At 40.0% G+C, this 18,887-nt stretch overlaps 1 long non-coding RNA gene across 1 annotated transcript in view; it reads left to right on the top strand.

Moving 5' to 3' along the window:
* The window catches only part of LOC308609844, a 35,903-nt gene extending 17,301 nt beyond the window's left edge, over positions 1 to 18,602 (top strand). The window contains exon 3 of the long non-coding RNA XR_014014360.1: positions 18,367 to 18,602. This is a non-coding gene — a long non-coding RNA (uncharacterized lncRNA). The remainder of the gene's footprint in view (positions 1 to 18,366) is intronic.
* Positions 18,603 to 18,887: the final 285 nt, after the last annotated feature.

Here is an 18,887-nt window from a genome sequence, read left to right as displayed (position 1 = left end):
GCACCCCTGTTGCTGTGCTCTCCTCCGCTACTCCCAAGCTTTCCCCCTCTGCCACCTGCAGTCTCTGCCCTCGAAGGGGCTTCCTAGTGTGTGGAAACCTTTCCTGCCTCACAGCTCCCTCCCACTGGTGCAGGTCCCGTCCCTATCCTTTTGTCTCTGTTTATTCTTTTTTCTTTTGCCCTACCCAGAGTGCATGGGGAGTTTCTTGCCTTTTGGGGGGTCTGAGGTCTTCTGCCAGCGTTCAGTATGTGGTCTGTAGGAGCTGTTCCACGTGTAGATGTATTTCTGGTGTATCTGTGGGGAGGAAGGTGATCTCCGTGTCTTACTCTTCCACCATCTTCCCCCAGGCCCCTAAGGAGTTTTATTAGCAACTAATCAAGATGTTTTTTCACAAGGCTCCCGATTAGCTGTTGGTATACTAAGAGTGAATCAGAGTTAGCGTAGTTTCTGATTTCTTTACATTGTCTATGTGGATGATCATATTTTTACTGCTGGGGGTGGCGGTGGTGGGGAGTGAGGGAATGTTGCTTTCCTGCTCCTGATGTTTCAGTCCTGTCAAGAGAGCTCGTAGGGTCCTATCAGCGCTGCTTCTTTACTGACTCTGCCCCAGGGTGATCAAGTGACTTATATAGAAAGCTTGAAAAGAATTAAGTGAGCATGCTTGCCTTGACTAATTCTGTTCTCTCCCTTGAGAGTGTGAGTGTCTTCTGTTTCTCTCATTCTGTGTATTACTAGTTAGTAAATCTGCCCAATTCTGCGGTTCAGTTATGTGATCATTTCATTCAAACTGGATTCTCAAGCCAGGGTTATCAAGAGTAACAGGAATATTCGGCCCTCCATCTTTTCTCTTTTCTCTTATTTCCTAATTTATTCCAAACCAAATGGAATTAAGGCATTGTACTTGCTGAAAGGTAATTAGAAGTTCCTGACACTTGGTGCATTACCTGGGAACACTGAGAAATAAAAAGAAAGGAGCAGACATTTTGGAGAGGAAAATGTCCATGTGGAAAATCTTTTGTTACTGCCAAGGAAGGTAGTCTACTGCCTTGGTCTTTAATGTATGGTGGGATGTTGAAACCTTTGACTGTTTGAAAATATTTAGGTTTGTGCAGTAAACTGCTGAAGCTTAGAAAACGTTTAATGCATGCTGTATAAATGTGCCGTGCTTGCTGGGAGACTAATAAACTTGGAGGCTGAACACAATAGAAATTTACGATCTCACAGTTGTAGAGGCCAGAAGTGTGCTGTCAAGGTGTCAGCAAGGCTGCTCTCCCTACTGATGCTCTAGGGGAGATTCTATCCCTTGCCTCTTTCAGCTTCTGGTGGTTGCCAGCTTCCTTGGCTTGAGGCCACGTCACTCAGTTTTGGTCTGTGTCTTCACATCACCCCCTTTCTGTGTCTGTATCTTCTCTTTTGTGTGTCTCAAATATCCCTCTGCCCTTCTTGTATATTAAGGACAATTGTCATTCTATTTAGGACCCATCCAGCTAATATAGGATGGAAATCCCATCTCAAGATCCTTAATGACGTTTGCAAAAACCTTTTTTTTTTCAAATGAGGTAACAGTCAAGGCTTAGGACATGGATATATCCTTTTGGGGGCCACCATCCAACCCACTACACCAGCCATAAGATACTTTGATTTTGGCTGATGGCTACAGCTTATGGTGTGGGAGAGTGGCTGTTTCTTTCGAGCCACTTAAGTAAAGGTCTGATATAAAGAAAAGGGGCATTAGGGAGTTGCAGGTGACTGAGCAATACCTGGAGCGGAATGAATAAGGCACCTGGAGGGTCTTTAGTATACAGAGACCTTTACCTGGCACTTGACTTGAGAGTGTGCAGGAGTTTACAGGGCAGGAAAGTCTCAGGCAGCCGTCTACCTTGCCTTACTCTTCAGGTACAGTTTTTCCCAAGCAGGCTTGACTGAGACAAAGACTCAATTATAAGGAAAACATGTTTTATAGAACTTGTCGGCACTGACACATATGGTCTACCGTAGGCTCAAGTGACGCCCTTCACATGTGGACCCAAGCTGACACTGGATTTGTCAATTATATTGGAGAAAGAAATGTTGTCCTAAAGGCAGCTGCCTTTGGTCTATGTAGTTCCATAGCAGGAGGCAGTGAAAATGGCCATGGCGGCATACGACTGTCAAATCTACGCCTCAGACCTGGAGGTGTAATGTCACTCGACAGAACCCATAAACAGTTCAGTACTGCAGTGTAAACAACAAGGTCATCAAAGAGGAAGGATAACGCAAGAGTCCATGTGTGACAGATGCTCAGGGCTGTGCACTGCACATGGCAAATTCATAGTGACAAATCAATGTCAAGCTAAAAGTTTCCTCCTGGTTCGAAGTTCGCAGGTCAGAAATTTCAGTTAAATGGCATAGACTAATGGACATTCTAGTGAGGCTAAAACCAAAGAGACTTTCTCTTTCTCTCAAATGCCATTGAGTTTCCGCTATGTTCTTTGATCAAAGTCTTTACTGGATTCCGGGAACAAAAATGTGCCTAGTTTCACTCTTCTAAGAGTGGGGGATTGGCTTGCTTTTGAGATTGTTTTTAAATGTTGGGGATAGTGCTGTAAAATCAAATTGTATCTTAGTAACTCTTTAGACTCTTTAAAAGCATGGTTCATGAGAGGGTTGATAAACTGATAAAACAGCCAAGGCCCTGAGAGACCCACACCCGTGTCAGTGACAGAAGTCCAAGCTACAGATACTGAAGGAGCCCTCAGTCCCATTCAGGCAATGAAAGCCCTGTCACTGAGAATGAACCAAATGTACATTTGGGAGGATTGTTTATGGACATTTAGGACTTTGGATTTTTAACCCACAGTAACAAGGAAACTTGATTTCAAAATTGGGATTTAATACTTTGGAACCTTAATTCATAAGAGCGTGTCATGTGTGCCCTTTTAATTTGTCTGTGAAGAATTTGATACTGGCAAAGGTGTACTTACAAATTTGCAACATTTCTATGATTTCTGAATTGTATTACTGGATGCTTTTCTGTATTTAATCTTAGTTTGTCATTTGACCTCATCAAATGTCTATGGTTAGCTATGTTGTGGATGGCTGGTAGAACAAAAAGTTGTTTCTGATCATTGGATATGAGTAGCCTTGGAGTTCATTTGAATTAATGCAATTTCTCACCCATATCAGAGACTTCTGGGATGAAACTCTAAGGCATCCACCAGCAGTTCCTGGAGGCCACTCAAACGAGTAGCCCCATAAAAGTGTGAGCAGGACTGTCCTGATAAAGGTCTATTCTTTCCTGAAGGGAGAGCCATATTCCATTAACTATAGGCTTAAAAGCATCGTTGAGTGGGTTAAGAGATTGAAAACACCAGGGGAGCATTAGTGACAGTTTCCCTTCTCATTCTTACGGGTACCAGCATGTGAAGGGAATTTGATTAGTGTAACTTTTAACCTCCCTGCTCTTATGTTCACTGACACTGGCTAGGTGAGGTGACCTACCTGACGGGCAAAGTTGGGAAGAATAACTGGCCATGCTTTGCTAAGCTCTTCTTTCCTTCCTCTTGGGAGTGAGTCTGGTGATAGAGAGACAGAAGTTCTCTGCTCCACTGTGGACATGCCCCTCTCACCTGGCTTTGCCTGGAACCAACTTGCTGCAACAAAGTGGGTAAGTCTGGATAACTCTAGAATTCAGTTGACAGACTCACTTGGCTATGTCATGAAGCCCCATTTTCCAACATGGGCTCTAACAGTAACAAGTGACATAATGTGTGGGCTCCAGTGCAAAATGAAAATATAGTGCCTCTTGTTCAAACTGCAAAGAAAAAGTCTTGTTGAAAGTATTTGCACTGGGGTGCATAGTGTCCTCCCCAAATTCATGTTCACCTGGAACCTGTGAATGTGCCCAAGTAAATTCTTTTTTCAGATAGAATCAAGATAAGATGACATCATACTAGATTAGGATGAGTCCTAAATGGGTTCTGTGGGTTGTTCTCTCTTCTCTTTTTCATACATGTCATCTTTTTCAGCAGACTGTTTGGCTAATATTGGGAAGTAACACGAGTAAGAAAGGATATGATAAGATTCCTTGGACATTCTTGTTTCTTAAAAAACAACACTTTCTTTCTGTGTTAGAAGTAAGTTCAGATTCAAATGGAAAGCATGGCCTCCACATCTGTTAACACCTTCACTTAGTCTTGGATGTGACCAGTAGCACAGAATTCTGGTGGAACACAGCAAGACTCCAAATGGGTACCAAATAAGCATGTCATGGAAAGCACACCACAAGCAGGGTGAAAACTAGATGTGAATGGGGCAGCAGGAATGGTGGCAGACACACATATTGCACACGTCTTCTCTGCTCATGCGTATATTTTATTGTCCCATAAACTTTACTTACAGAACGTAAGTTCAAAGATAAAATCATTAAGAATATTAAGACAGCAATATCAGAGCATGAAACCAAGCAAGTGTGGGGCCCTTCTGAGCATGGTTCATCTGGGACTTGATAAACTGGTAAAAACAGCCAAGGCTGTGAGATACCCACACCATGTCAGTGACAGGAGTCCAAGCTACAGATATTGAAGGGGCCCTCAATACCACTCAGGCACTGAAAGCCCTGTCACTGAGAATGAACCAAAATATAAATTTAGGAGGATAATTTATGGACACTTAGGACTGGATTTTTAACCCACAATAACAAGAAAACTTCATTTCAAAAGAAAGTGTGAGGTCTTCAAGTTTGCTTTCGTTATTGAGGGTCCTTTGTGGTTACATATCAATTTTGGAGTGGTTTCTTCTATTTCTGCAAAAACAGGGGATTTTGATAGGCATTGCATTAAATCTGTAGATAGCTTTGTGTAACATGGACATTTTAACAATAGTTCATGAACATGGGATGTCTTTCCATTTATTTATGTCTTCCTTAATTTCTCTCAATACTGCTGTAGTTTTCAGTGTACAAGTGTTTCATGTCTTTGGTTAAGCTTATTGCTAAGTATTTTATCCTTTTAGATGGTATTGTAAATGGAATTGTTCTCCTAATTTCTTTTTCAGATTGTTCATTGTTAATGTACAGAAATGCAAGTGATGTGTGTATGTTGATTTCATAGTCTGCAAACAAACTTTGCTAAGTTTATTCTAATACATTTTTTGTTCTAATAATTTTTTATGAAATATTTAGCACTTTCTACATCTTTTTCAATAGTTTCCCTTTCAGCCTAAATGTATCCTTAAATCTAGGGGACATTTTGACCTCCATCTTAGGCTTTCATCTTATTTCTCAACTTATTCAGTCTTAGTTATTGAGTGTTCTCCTTATTGTTTGCCACTTTGGAGAATCCAACAAAATGTTCTACTCAAGGTGAGACGTCTTTTCTCTTCCGCCTCTGAACCTGAATATCACTTATTACTTACTTCATTCTCTTAGCACTTAGCATTCGAAGTTTAACGGGTGATCTTTCTTAAAGGAGGCCAATATGCTCACCGAATTCAAGACCTCTGGTGAGTTGTGTCAAGTGTATAGGAATCATATTAACTTGTTGGCTGTTAGCACCCCTGGAAACATTTCTAAAGTGGCCTTTGACATTGATATTCAGGTATATTGAGCACCACATTAAAGAGTTTAACAGAATAAGAGTAGGCTGGTCTTTCCTAAAGCAGAGTTTATTCAAGGGTGACCTTTTCGTAACCTGCATCAGGCTCATCCGCATTGAGTCATTGAGTGCCCTCAACCCCCCTAAACTGTAAACTTTTTTTTTTCTTTTTCTTTTTTGTGGTACGCGGGCCTCTCACTGTTGTGGCCTCTCCTGTTGCGGAGCACAGGCTCCAGACGCGCAGCACAGGTTCCAGACATGCAGGCTCAGCGGCCATGGCTCGCGGGCCCAGCCGCTCCGCGGCACGTGGGATCCTCCCGGACCGGGGCACAAACCCGTGTCCCCTGCATCAGCAGGCGGACTCTCAACCACTGTGCCACCAGGGAAGCCCCTGTAAACTTCTTATACACAAGAATTATGTTTTATAGCTCTTGTTCCCCTTCCCTATACCTAAACATACCTGGAATAGAAGGTGCCTCTACGAACAGGTGTTGCTTTAGTTTAAACTACATTAAGTACATGTATATGTTCATTTCCCTCTGGGAAAGGAGGCTACTTTCCACAGGATTCAAATATCAAGCCTTTAAACTTCCTTGAACCCATAGATATATAAATAGTTGCATAACTATCCTCCCTCTATACAACTCTAAGATGATCATATCAAAGTATGGTCATTAATTGTTTTTAATTGCAAACAGATAATAAGCAAAGTGTAAGGAATTTCTTCCACCAAAGTAAAGGCCGAAGTTCAAAAAGTCAAATTAATATGGGATTTGTTACTATTCTAAATAGTAAAGAACACTGACAAGAAATAGCACAGTGCTGGTTGCTATTATCATCTTTTCATTTTCCATGACTGTTGTTTATATTATCTTCATGGGATTTCACTGAAATTATCAAGGTTTTTTAATAGTCACTAAAAAACAAAATGCCTTGAAATGCCAATACAAAGAAAAATGAGTCAGAACATGAAAAAGTGTTTTAGACAAGTTGACGACATATATTCTTTGCTCATTTCTCTTTTTGAGACAACTTCCATCTTCTTCACACCCACATGTACAATACACTGAATAAAATACAAGCCCATCACTCGATGGTGATAAGAAAAGGAAAGATAAGCCGGTTCCAGAAAATCCCTCTATTCCTAGTATCTTGTTGCATCTGGCAAAAAAGAGCATTTTGAAATATTCTCTAAAGTTTTGTATTTTATTTTATAATAATTTACTTATTTATCTCAATGTAAATATTAAAAACGCATGAGAAATATGTTAACATTCGGCATTTGACTCTTCTTATCTACTTCCTTAATGTTTCCTTTGCCTCCTATGATGATCTTTTGGGATAGACAGCACATACCACTCTCATACTCCCCAGACTCTACAGCCCCATACACATGCAAAATAGCTTGTGTGGGGATGTGTTAACATACACTTGGTTGAGGCAGGAAGGCTGTAGAGTACATCGTTTTTACACCTCAACATTTTAAGAGTTTTTGGAAAGTAACCCTAGTTTGAGTGCAAGTTCCATCGATTTATCAAATGCATTTCAGGTATATCTAGGTATGTCCAGTCATATGGTAAGGCTATATTACTGGGAGACTATTTACATGAGCAAGTGAAAAGAAATCAGTGAAAGAATATATTATAACCAAGAGTCAGATATAATAGGTCAATCAAATAGAATGTAGATCCCAGGAACATATCCACACATATAAGGACAATTGATTTTTCAACAGAGGTGCAAAGCCAATTTTGAGGAGAAAGGATAGTCTTCTTGACAAATGGTGCTGGAAGCATGTCGTACATGGATATAGTGCCTAGTTCACCATATGCAAAAGTATGACCTTTGATCCCTACTTCACACCATATAAAGAATTAACTAAATGTAGATCAAAACATAAATCTCTAAAACTTGGACACAATCTTTTTGACCTTGGGTTAAGCAAAGATTTCCTAGAGATGACACCAAAAACAAGATCCATAAAAGAAAAAAAGTAATAAATTGGGTTTCATCTTTGGAAGCCATTATTAATAAAAGAAAAGCCACAGGTTGGAAGAAAATATTTACAAATTATATACCTGAAAAGACTTGTGTCTCTAACACGTAGAGAACTCTCAAAACTCAGTAATTAGAAAAAAAATTTTAAATTAACAATATGGGTAAGAATATTTAAAAAGAGATCCTGCCAAGGAGGTGTACGGACGCAAATAAGCACGTGACGTTGCTCAATGTAATCCATTATTAGCTCTATGGAAATGAACGCCCCAGGAGATACCGCTACACACCTACTGAATGGCTAAAATTAGAAAAGTCCAACCACACCGAGTACTGGTGAGGCAGTGTAGGAACTGCGCGGCTTTTACATGCTAGTGGGAGGGCAAGAGTGCAGTCACTTCAGTCCGCAGTTTGGCCGTTTCTTCATAAGTTGAACGTACACCTACCGTATGACCCAGCCTTTCTGCACCCGGATATTTACGCAAGAAAAATGAAAGCATATGTGCACACAAAGACTTGTACATGGATCATCATAGCATCTTTATTTCTAATAGACAGAATTGAAACAACCTCGAGCACCCATCAACAAGAGGATGAAGAAATATACTGTGGTATACCCATACAGTGAAACACTATTCAGCAAAACAAAGTGATAAACTATTGACACCCACCAAAATATGAATTACTCTCCAAATAATTACATTGAGTGAAAGAAGCCAGATAAAAGAGTCCTCAGTGTGTGAATCCCTTTATCTAAATTTCTAGAAAAATGCAAACACGTCTCTAATGAAAGAAAGCATATGAGTGCTCACTTGGGGATGTGGAGGGCTGGAATGTGAGGGGAAAAAAGGGGCTTTATGAATGAGGCATAAACACTTGCAAGTGATGGATATGTTCCTTTTCTTGATTGTGTTGGCAGTTCCATGGGTATATGCATATTTCAGAATTTAAATTGTGTTTTTAAGTATGTGCAGTGTACTGTGTCCGTTCTATTTAACAGAGCCATTAAAAAAAGACTAAGAACAGACGTTTGTCTCAACGAATAAATGTAACAAAGAACAGAAAAGTCAACTACAGTATGATCTCTGTCAGTTGAATTTTCCTGTAGTTTATTTCCTCAAAAAATATATCCCAGTTCTTAAAAGAGGTGGGACTCTTAATAAATGGTTAAAAAAACCCAGCAAAGCCATCAGCAGGGTGAGCTCCGGCTACTTTTCAATTGTGAGACACTAGGTGCACAGTGCAGACATGCTAGGGTGTTTGTTCTTCCTGCCCAATATCTTAGAGAGGATATGAAACACCCCCATTAAATGCCTGCAAGTGATGCCCAGAGTGGAGTTTGGAGAATGATGGCTGTGATCTTTAATATGGTTGTGCCTTTGTAAAGAATCTCACTCAGAATTTCCAGGGTAATTTTGGAGTCCATTTTTTTTGTGTTTTTTGGATGATATATATGTAACTCACCTGAAGAATATACCCACGTAGACTTGAAGTTAGGGACCAGCTGGTGTAAATCTGTGTGGTTATCTCCTGACCTAACCTTTTAGCTTCTTTTTGCTCCTTGATTGTACTTAAGCTTCATCTTGCCTCAGGGACTTTGTATTCGCTGTTCCCATGTTTTGGAAATATTATTTCCAGAAAAATTTGCCATAACTGATTCCTTTCTATTCTTTGGCACTCATCTCTTAAAGATATTTTTTCCTTGATTGTCCTACTAGCCTAACTCAGTCCCAATTTAACAGATTACCTTACTTCTTTCACAGAATAATAATCAAACCAAATATTATCTTTGGTGTCTCTTTGTATTTAGATGAACTTCTTCCCAAAGAACTCAAGCCCCCCAGTGACAGAGGTTGTTACCTTTCTTATCCCTTATTCTGGGTCTTAGAACTGTGTCTGGCATGTAGTAATCACTCGAGGTCTGTTGACTGTGTAAAGAATATGTGAGTAGATGAACAGATTTGGAGTTATTTGAGGTCGCTCTTAAAGATGGCTCGTGTTGGTGATTAAATTAAAGTTGTAGGTTTTAGAGTTGGAAGTGATCTTGCTGAGTCTCACAGTTAGGGCAAAACTCTCCCTACTGTAGCATCCCTGACAGATGATCAAGTCTGAGCTTGAATAACTGTATATGAAAGACCCTAACCAGGGCACCCTCCTAGCTCTGCCAGGTCAGATAGAATTTTGGACTATTCTCTTTCTCTCTCTTGTAGACAGCCACTGTCATTTGGTAAGCCATAAGCCTTCCATTGCTTTGACTGTGGTTAGTGTGTTTGCTGGATTTCTAAAATATATTTTTAGTGTTTACTTGTTTAGATTGAAAAGATTGGGCTATATTTTTAAAAGTTGATCCCACCATTTTGGAAGGCCTTTTAAGTTGTGATATTGCATGCAAGAGTGCTAATGGAATTCTGGACTCCATATTTTCGTTTTTACCTTTTTTTTTTTTCTCAGACTTTGAACTAACAATGGCTAAGAATGAGAGGCACTGAGACCCGAATATTTTTTCCCTTGTCAGGCACAGAGAATATGGGAAAGAATGAAATTGGGAAATTGTTTTGCTCCTCTTCCTTTCCTCCTTTTTGGTCAGTTACCTTAGTCGTCCACCTCACTTTGTATTTCTAGCCTGGCTTCAGAAGACCTGAATTTGATGAACTACACACTGATGGAGTAGTAGATTGCTAGAAGGAATGGCGGCTTCACAGAATTATTTTCAAGAAGGATGGTCCAGCCAATTTCCTCACTTCCATTGTGAAAGGAGTTCCCTATTCCTAAGAAAATGGACCTATGTCCGACTGACACAGAAGATGGAGATGTATCCCAGTGCATTTATATATGTATATCTATTAAATTTATGTATATATATATAATGCCTAATGGAAACATCTCAGATGTTCTCTTTGGTATTTTTCTTTAATTTTACTTATAAAATTGTGACCATTTTTTAACTCAAAAGAGGAGAACCTTAAAAATTAATTAAGAAGACATCCTCAGTAGTCTAAGGTTCAGAGTGACTTGGCAGAGAAAATTGCTGAATGGTTAGATAATAGTGCTGGTATGCTTGGCTATTGTAACACTTTACATTTGAGTTTCTCTTCCTTGAAATTACAAGAACTATATGACTCAAGAGAAAGATTGATAATTAGGAATATTCTGCTTGCTTTTTTTTTTTATTATTTTTTTTGTTGTTGCAGTACACGGGCCTCTCACTGCTGCGGCCTCTCCCGTTGCGGAGCACAGGCTCCGGACGCGCAGGCCCAGCGGCCGTGGCCCACGGGCCCAGCCGCTCCGCGGCATGTGGGATCCTCCCGGACTGGGGCACGAACCCGTGTCCCCTGCATCGGCAGGCGGACTCCCAACCACTGTGCCACCAGGGAAGCCCCTCTGCTTGCTTTTTATATAGCGTATTGAAGAACATTTTAATTATTTGGAGGTCATAGGAAGGAACCTTCATGATCTAAGTTTTGAACAAGTAGTGTTGCAACACAAAGCTATGACTTAAAAAGGAAATTTGAAATGACCTATTTCTTTTGGCATCTCAATCCAGATATCTGTCAGTAAAATGAGTCACTTTTCAGTCAAATGGGTGGTCAGCAATATAATTTTTTATTGGGAAGCTGAAAGACACCATTGCCAAGCAGAGCACCTGCAGTGTTCACATCTATATTTGAGCATCTTTCGTTTTACCAAGGGGTGCAAGTGAAGAGAAGGCAGGCAGAGAAATGCACTTGAATAAAGCTTTTCAAGATGGATAGAACAGAGAGCATTCCCAGAGGCGGGTCAAGTCCAACCCAAGAACAACTCTCTCAGTGCTTTCACAACTAGGTAAAATACAAGACCAGTAGTAACTCAGCTCTCAAATCAGTGGTGAAATCCAGCGGAAGGTTGTTAATATTGATATGGTTAACATACATCAAATAGGATTACTGAATTTTCTGAATCCAACTGAACTCCCAGGATTGTTTGGTTTCAAAGGCTGTTGGGCTCAAGACGCATTTGGTTTTAAATAATCCTTCCTAAAATGTTCAGCTTTCAGTCTAATATGATTGAAACCCAGCTTGAGTGTGTCTTATAATACACTGGACTGGAAAGACTATGGGCACTGAATTATTCAAAACATGGCAGGTGAAGGAGTGATATGTGGGGAGGATGTGATCATAGAAATGAGTGAGACTTGATATGTCTTGTTATCTCATTTGATTTACCTGTTAGAACTCTTCCAAATATTAGAGGAAAGAAATCAATATCAATTTTCACCTGTCACGTTCCACACTTCAATGATGAATGAATGTCAAATTTGACCACAGTTTTCTGTACCACCTGCTCTGAAATAATATTTCTGGGCCTTTATTAAAAATGTAAAATTGTCATTGAATTTCCAAATATGATTCTGCAGTGGCTAATTCAGCTTGTTTTATTAGTAAGCAAGTTCTGATGAGTAATACTAACTTAATAAGCCTGCATGTGAGGTTAAAGTGTCAACTGTTCCTGCTGAAGGTGATGAGATATGACTGTGATGTGGTGGTAGGGCACTCACCTTCCTGAACGAACCCTGCGAGCACACAGTTCTTGGGAGAAACCAGTACAAATCTGATATCATTTTGCATGTCTCCTGTAGCAGTGGAATGCACACACATACAAACATGATCATGGGTGAAAAAACACACATGCGCACCTTAGAGGCTTACATTAATTTCTGAATATAGTTCTCCGGAAAGAAAAAGCTTCACTGATGATTTGTATTTTTATAGTTTATTGTTTTATCCATACTAAAACACTTCATGAAATCACTTCCTGTTTTGTTGTCCATGGAATCCTTTCCATTTTGAGATGCTAAATATAAATCGAAATAATGATTATAGTCCTTGGCCATGAAAGACTAAGTTACAGAGAACCCGGTGACTGGAGGTCAGAGCTGCCACAGAATTATTCTCTGCTCCAGAGACCATCAGAATATCACTGTGTACCCACTTAAGGATAGAATGCTGCTATTGAGAAACGAGCTCTCTTTTATTTCTACTAAAAGGAGAGAACAGTAGGGGACCTTGGCTGCGAGAGTGTATGAGACTTTCTCTGTTTTGTACAATAAGCCAAAAACAATACATGAAATAGCCACACGCCTTTTGTCTTTTGTACCGAGCTCCTTCCTGTATTGCTCCTGATCAATTACACTTAAATCAACAAGAGTTGCTTGAACATTTTGACAGTTATGTTCCCCATACCCTGAAGCCTTTTTAAAGGGTTACTGAGATAAAGCTATTTCAAAAATACTCCCTCCAAATTTTTTCAGGGTGGCATCAATGAAAGTAACTTAGAGGAAAAAAACTTGAGTTCCTGGCCTACCCCTCTAAGGCCAGGCAAGCATAAACCTTCATAGCAAAACCTAAGTTTGCTCCCAGTTGAGAATTTGGTTTCCACGGTCTTATATAAAAAGTATATGGAGACTTTAATTCCCTATAAGCCCTTTCCAAAGAGTGAATACAGTTCATCATTCGTAAGAGATGATGGAAGTTACAATTTTGTTGAATAGATGGAATATATATTACATATAATATACATATTTATTTTATATATATATATATAATATATATAAAGTTACTATTCAGAGTCCTAAAACGTGGATTTTTCTTACTTACCAAGAATGAACAGTAACTTGATCTCTAAACAATAAAGCACCTGGTCATAACAGAATCATAACAAATATTTGATATCAGAATGAATTCACTGTTCAGGTGTAAAGAGGGAATAGCTTCAGTTTTCCTCTTTCGGGCACCCCATTATTGCATCCTGGACAGAGGGGATTTTCTTGATTTTAATCTAAAGGAGAAATGGTCACTTTTGTTGAGATGGAAATTGACCACCTCAGTAGGCAGAGGCACTGTTTTTATTTGGCTGAATTCATGTTTCTAGTGATAATTCAAGGTGTAATAGGGTTTTCTCAGCCACTCCAAAATCTGAAAATGATAAGCATCTCACCAGAGTTTCAGGATGGCCCATTACCTATTCTGTGGAAAGGATATTCAAAACACCATGCTTCATCAATGTCTTCTTTGACTTATTAATGAATGGACAACTACTGAGTTAAGACAGTGTCTTATCCTTGCTTCAAAAAAATAAAAACAAAAAACCCCCACAAACACAAAAAAACTGTTAACAATGAAAACTTATTATGCCAGGCCTTAGTATGGCCTGACTTGGAAATTTAGTTTCAGAGGCTTTTGTGAATATACTAAGGAAAGAGGACCTAGGTGTATCTTATTCCCACAGGCCGCCAATAAATATTTGCTTAACGGACAAAATATGAATATATAGTGTAGGAGAGAACCTGACAGATGCTTAACATTATTGAGTGATAGCAATGCCCTAACTCATCTGTGATCAAACACTATGAAAGTATCCTCCTAATGATAAACTTATTACAAATAAGAAGTGAAAATTCAATTATGCAGATACTTTCAGTGTCAGCTCTGATATGCAAAAAGCATGGAAGTTGTCACTGTATCTTGTCCTTACAAGATAATGCTGTACAAAATGAAAATCAGTGACTTTTCTCAGACATGATTAATAAAACATGTAACTATGAAAGAATTTTCAAACGGTAATTATGTATGTGTATATATGTGTCTCTGAAAAATCTTTGTCAAAGAAAACTGAGGCTATCAGTATAAACTTCTTTAACTTCTATCTCTTCTTACCTTTATTTCCTCCCAAACTTACCAGTATCCATCCAGCTCGAAGGATACAAGTGATTTTTATATACTGTGCAAGGTTTTTTTTTTCTTATTCATATGTCCGTGTTTCCCCAATTCTCTAAATTATTATCTACATCTTCAGGATCTCCTTTATTGGTTCCTTCATTTCAACATGTAAAATAGAAGTCCTTCTCATTCTAAAAAATTCTTTTTTGCTAATTATTTTCTCTTTTCATCCAAACTCCTTGAGAGCAGCCTCTTCCCACTGTCCTCACTAGCCCCGCCTGGCCCCGACAGGCAGCCCTACACCCTCAGTTTATTACCATCTGGCTTTTTGTCCACCACTTCCCTGCACTGCTCTAAGGTCACTGGGGACCTAACTGCCCAAATCCAATGGACACTCACAGTCTCTGAAGGATGACGCTGGCATCTACTTCCTCCTTCTTGAATCTCTAGCACCTCTCTCCTTCCCAGAATTCTTTCTCTGCTTATCACTTAAACGTTGTCAGGACTCACAGTTCTCTGAAATCTCATCCATTTTCATGATTTTAATGACTGCTGCTATGTGCTGAGGACATTCAAATTTTTATCTTTCCATGTCTTCACGTGCATGTCCAGTTATCTACCAGTTTGTCTTCTGAATTCTACAGGTGCTTCAAAATTCTACATGTCCAGAACTAAAGTCTTTTCCCCACTTCAGTTCTTTATCCCCTATTTCCAAACTCAATGATACCACCACCCAACCTTAGTCACACAGATGGGGGTTCAGCCTCCGCCTCCTACTTCTTCCTTACTTCCCAAGGTCAAGTCTTGCTGGTAATTTCCTAAATACAATTAGAACTTATTTCCTCCCTTCATCTATACCTTATTTCAGACCCCTTTCTTCTTGCTATTACCTGGTCTAGAAGTTACGAAATTGCTGTTCGGTGGAACCAGTTGTTAGACATTCTATTCAAAAAGGACTCTAGGGTCAAATAGCTTTGAGGATGGCTGTGTACCATACGCCTGCTGTGACGATCCAGAATGAACATTAGCCTACAGCAGCCCCGAGAAGCTGTACAGTAAAGAAACCTGATTAACTCTACTTAAGCCAGGTTCTCCCTTCTGCCGGCCTATAAACCTTTCAGTAGGGACAGGAGAGGAGGTGGCAGCGTGAAAATCCCACTTGAAAATATAAAGCACTGCTCCTCAGAAGAGTGGGGCATAATTATCTCCAGGCTTCTTCAGATTCCTCATCCATACTGACGTCAGTGGTCTAAAATGCCACCTGAACTTGTCCTTTCCATTCTTAGCTATTTTCTGAGGAAACCAGCTCCACGCACATGGTTGGTTAAGACCTGCTCTCCTCCTCCTCGCTGCCTCCTTTAGGGGCACTTGCCGCTGCCTGGGGACACTGCACTGATCCTCCAGAGCCTGTGCCTGTGGCTCTGTAACACACCCCTCGCACACTCACGGCTCTGGACTTCCGCTGTCCACTCTGCCTTGAGTATCCTTGCCTTTCACCGGCTGACTCACCAGTTTCTCACGAGTCCTTTAAAACTTAGCTTAGGGACTGCCTCTTTTGATGACTTTTCTTTGCCTCACGGCTCCCCCTCTTCTTCCACAAACACTGACTAAATGCCCTGAATATGCCCGTCACAGCAGGTCACGTGCAGGATGAGACATCTGCTGTGCGTCTTCCCCTCTCACTCCACTGCTAAAGGGCCAACACTACATCTTGCTCATTGTTTCACTCCTCTAACATTCAACCCATGACTAATGAACTAACTAGTACTGTAGTAGCCCTCTTAGTAACAATCAGGCAGGACCTTCTACCAGAAATCTGACACTCCAGCTTTTCTCTGATCTCACCTTTCACTCTGATTCAACTAAAGACTTACGTGTACATGTTTTACCAGGGAGACATCATTTAATCCAGAGATGTGTCATCACATACTCTTACATACTCTGCCATTTAAAAATTCTGCTCACGATGGGGGAAGGAGACAGGTGTGCTTTCTGACAGCCCCACTGTTTTTGCACTTCTAGTGGTCACTGGCTTCTCTCTCAGTGCCTTCCTTAAACCCTTCTTCTCTTAACAACAAGGAAACAGAATAACAAAGTACTTAAGAGCCTGGGTTCTGCCTATCTGTGAAACTGAAACATAACCAAGGACATAGAGAATAGACTGGTGGTTGCCAAGGGGGAGGGGGTGAGAGAGGGTTGGATTGGGAGTTTAGGATTAGCAGATGCAAAGTGGTGTACATACAGGATGGATAAACAAAAAGGTCCCACGTGGGACTTCCCTTGTGGTGCAGTGGTTACGAATATGCCTGCCAATGCAGGGGACACGGGTTTGAGCCCTGGTCCAGGAAGATCCCACATGCCGTGGAGCAGCTAAGTCCGTGCGCCACAACTACTGGGCCTGCGCTCTAGAGCCTGCGAGTCACAACTACTGAAGCCTGTGTGCCACAGCTACTGAAGTCCATGCACTAGAGCCCGTGCTCTGCAACAAGAGAAGCCACCACGGTGAGAAGCCTGCACACCGCAAAGAAGAGTAGCCCCCGCTCACCACAACTACAGAAAGCCCGCGTGTAGCAACGAAGACCCAACGCAGCCAAAAATAAAATAAATAAATACATTTATTTTTAAAAAGTGGATGTATTTTAAAAAGGTCCTACTGTATAGCACAGGGAACTATATTCAATATCCTGTGATAAACCATAATGGAAAAGAATATGAAAAAGAATGTATATAAATGTATAACTGAGTCACTTTCCTGTGCAGCAGTAATTAACACAACACTAATTCTACGATACGTCAATAAAAAAATAAAATTTTTAAAAACTGCCATAAAAATCATCACATAAGGGGGACTTCCCTGGTGGTCCAGTGGTTAAGACTTTGCCTTCCAATGGAGGGGGTGAGGGTTCGATCCCTGGTCGGGGAGCTAAGATCCCACATGCCTTGCGGCCAAAAAACCAAAACATAAAACAGAAGCAATACTGTAACAAATTCCATAAAGACTTTAAAAATAGTCGACATCAAAAAAAGTCTTAAAAAAATCACATAAATCAGAAACAAATGAAACATAATAAAGTCCATACATTAAAAAAAAAAAGAGCATGGGTTCTGTTCAGGTCACATCCCAGCTTCCCACTTAGTTATAGCTGTGTAATTCTGGGCAACTCACATAATGTCTCCTCAGACTCCTCATCTATAAAATGGGGATGGTAATAGTTCCCTACCTCATAGTGTTGCTGTAATCCATAAACACGGTTAAGTGCCTTGGTAAATGTTTGATGCTCTCTGGTTATTGTGAATTAAAATATGTCAGTGGCTTCTGGCCATACGATTTATAATAGTTTGACAGTTAACCAAATGGTAAAACGATTCCATTTATTATTCCCATCTCTTTTTACCCCTTACCCTGTTTTGTTGTTTACGTTTTCTCCCACCACAGAGTGTTAGTTCCAGGAGAGTAAAGGCTTTATTTTGTTCACTGATGAAAGCAATAGCACTCAGAAAAGTACTGTACATATGAAGCCCTCAGTAAACACTAGCTGAATGAATGGTGCAAACTGTCACAAGGAAAAATACACCAAAACTTTCATTATAATAAAAAAGTATGGATAAATCTTTCTCGAATGTCTTCCAGTCAAGTATTTCAAAACACCATATGCTATAATAAAAACATAAGTAATTTATTAAAATTTGAAGGCAAAAACATAATTTTAAAAGATTTTAAAAGATGTAGACCTATGTTAGGCGTGATGGAATATGGATGCTTTCTGGAAATTCACAATCAGATCCAAGAGTCTCACTTTCAGAATGTTCTAGTAGACTGAGTTTACTTTTAGTTGTCTTTGATGAAACAGTCACTATTGTACTCTCTTTCTTAACAGAAATGTGTTTTTTTGAAGACTCACTTCTAATTGGTTCAGTAAGCAAAGAATTATTTTGCCCAATTCCTTTGCTTTTCTTCTTTACAGGTGAGTCAGAGCAGGAATGCAGGTCCTTCCCAGGTTGTTTCTTAGCAGAGTAGTTTTTGGTATATTATGCTTTGGTCATTTTCTCTGAAGGAGACCTGCTATTTCTAGGTAATTCCTCTTCTTTTCTTTGACTTCCAGTTCCAGAAATGACGTCTGCTGAAGGAGAACATGTTCTAGCAATGAAATCTTCAAAAGACTCCTGCCGCTGCTCTGTGCCTGCGACCCCAGGTTGTCTTTGGAAGTTTCTAAGGCCTCCTGAGTAGAGACTGGGACATGGAAGGAGTCGAGAGGCAAAGGAATCCCAGCATCACCTGTAATTTTCTGAAACTGGAGGGGAAGACAAAAGACAAGACAAAACTTCAGTGATGAACAAAGCCAACCATTAAAAAGCAGAGTTGAAAACTTCAGTGTTACTCTGTGATCTTATTATTAACACAGTCAATTGATTATTCAAAAGATTTCAGAGCCAGTTTTTTTGTAATTATATCTTGCCAAGTGATTCTCAGCTTAACCTAGCTATATCCAAGGCTATGTCCGCTACGTTTTCAGACTTTGGTGATTGGGGTAGTTGTTACCCATTTCCTTTCCCTCACTAAAAATAAAACCCTATTCTGTAGGATAATTAATGTCTTTTCTATCCTCCAGGCACATGTAAACCG

Source organism: Mesoplodon bidens, assembly GCF_964165515.1.
Source record: "Mesoplodon bidens genome assembly, contig: HAP1_SCAFFOLD_1087, whole genome shotgun sequence".
NCBI lineage: Eukaryota > Metazoa > Chordata > Mammalia > Artiodactyla > Ziphiidae > Mesoplodon > Mesoplodon bidens.
This window is presented reverse-complemented; position numbering and strand designations above follow the sequence as displayed.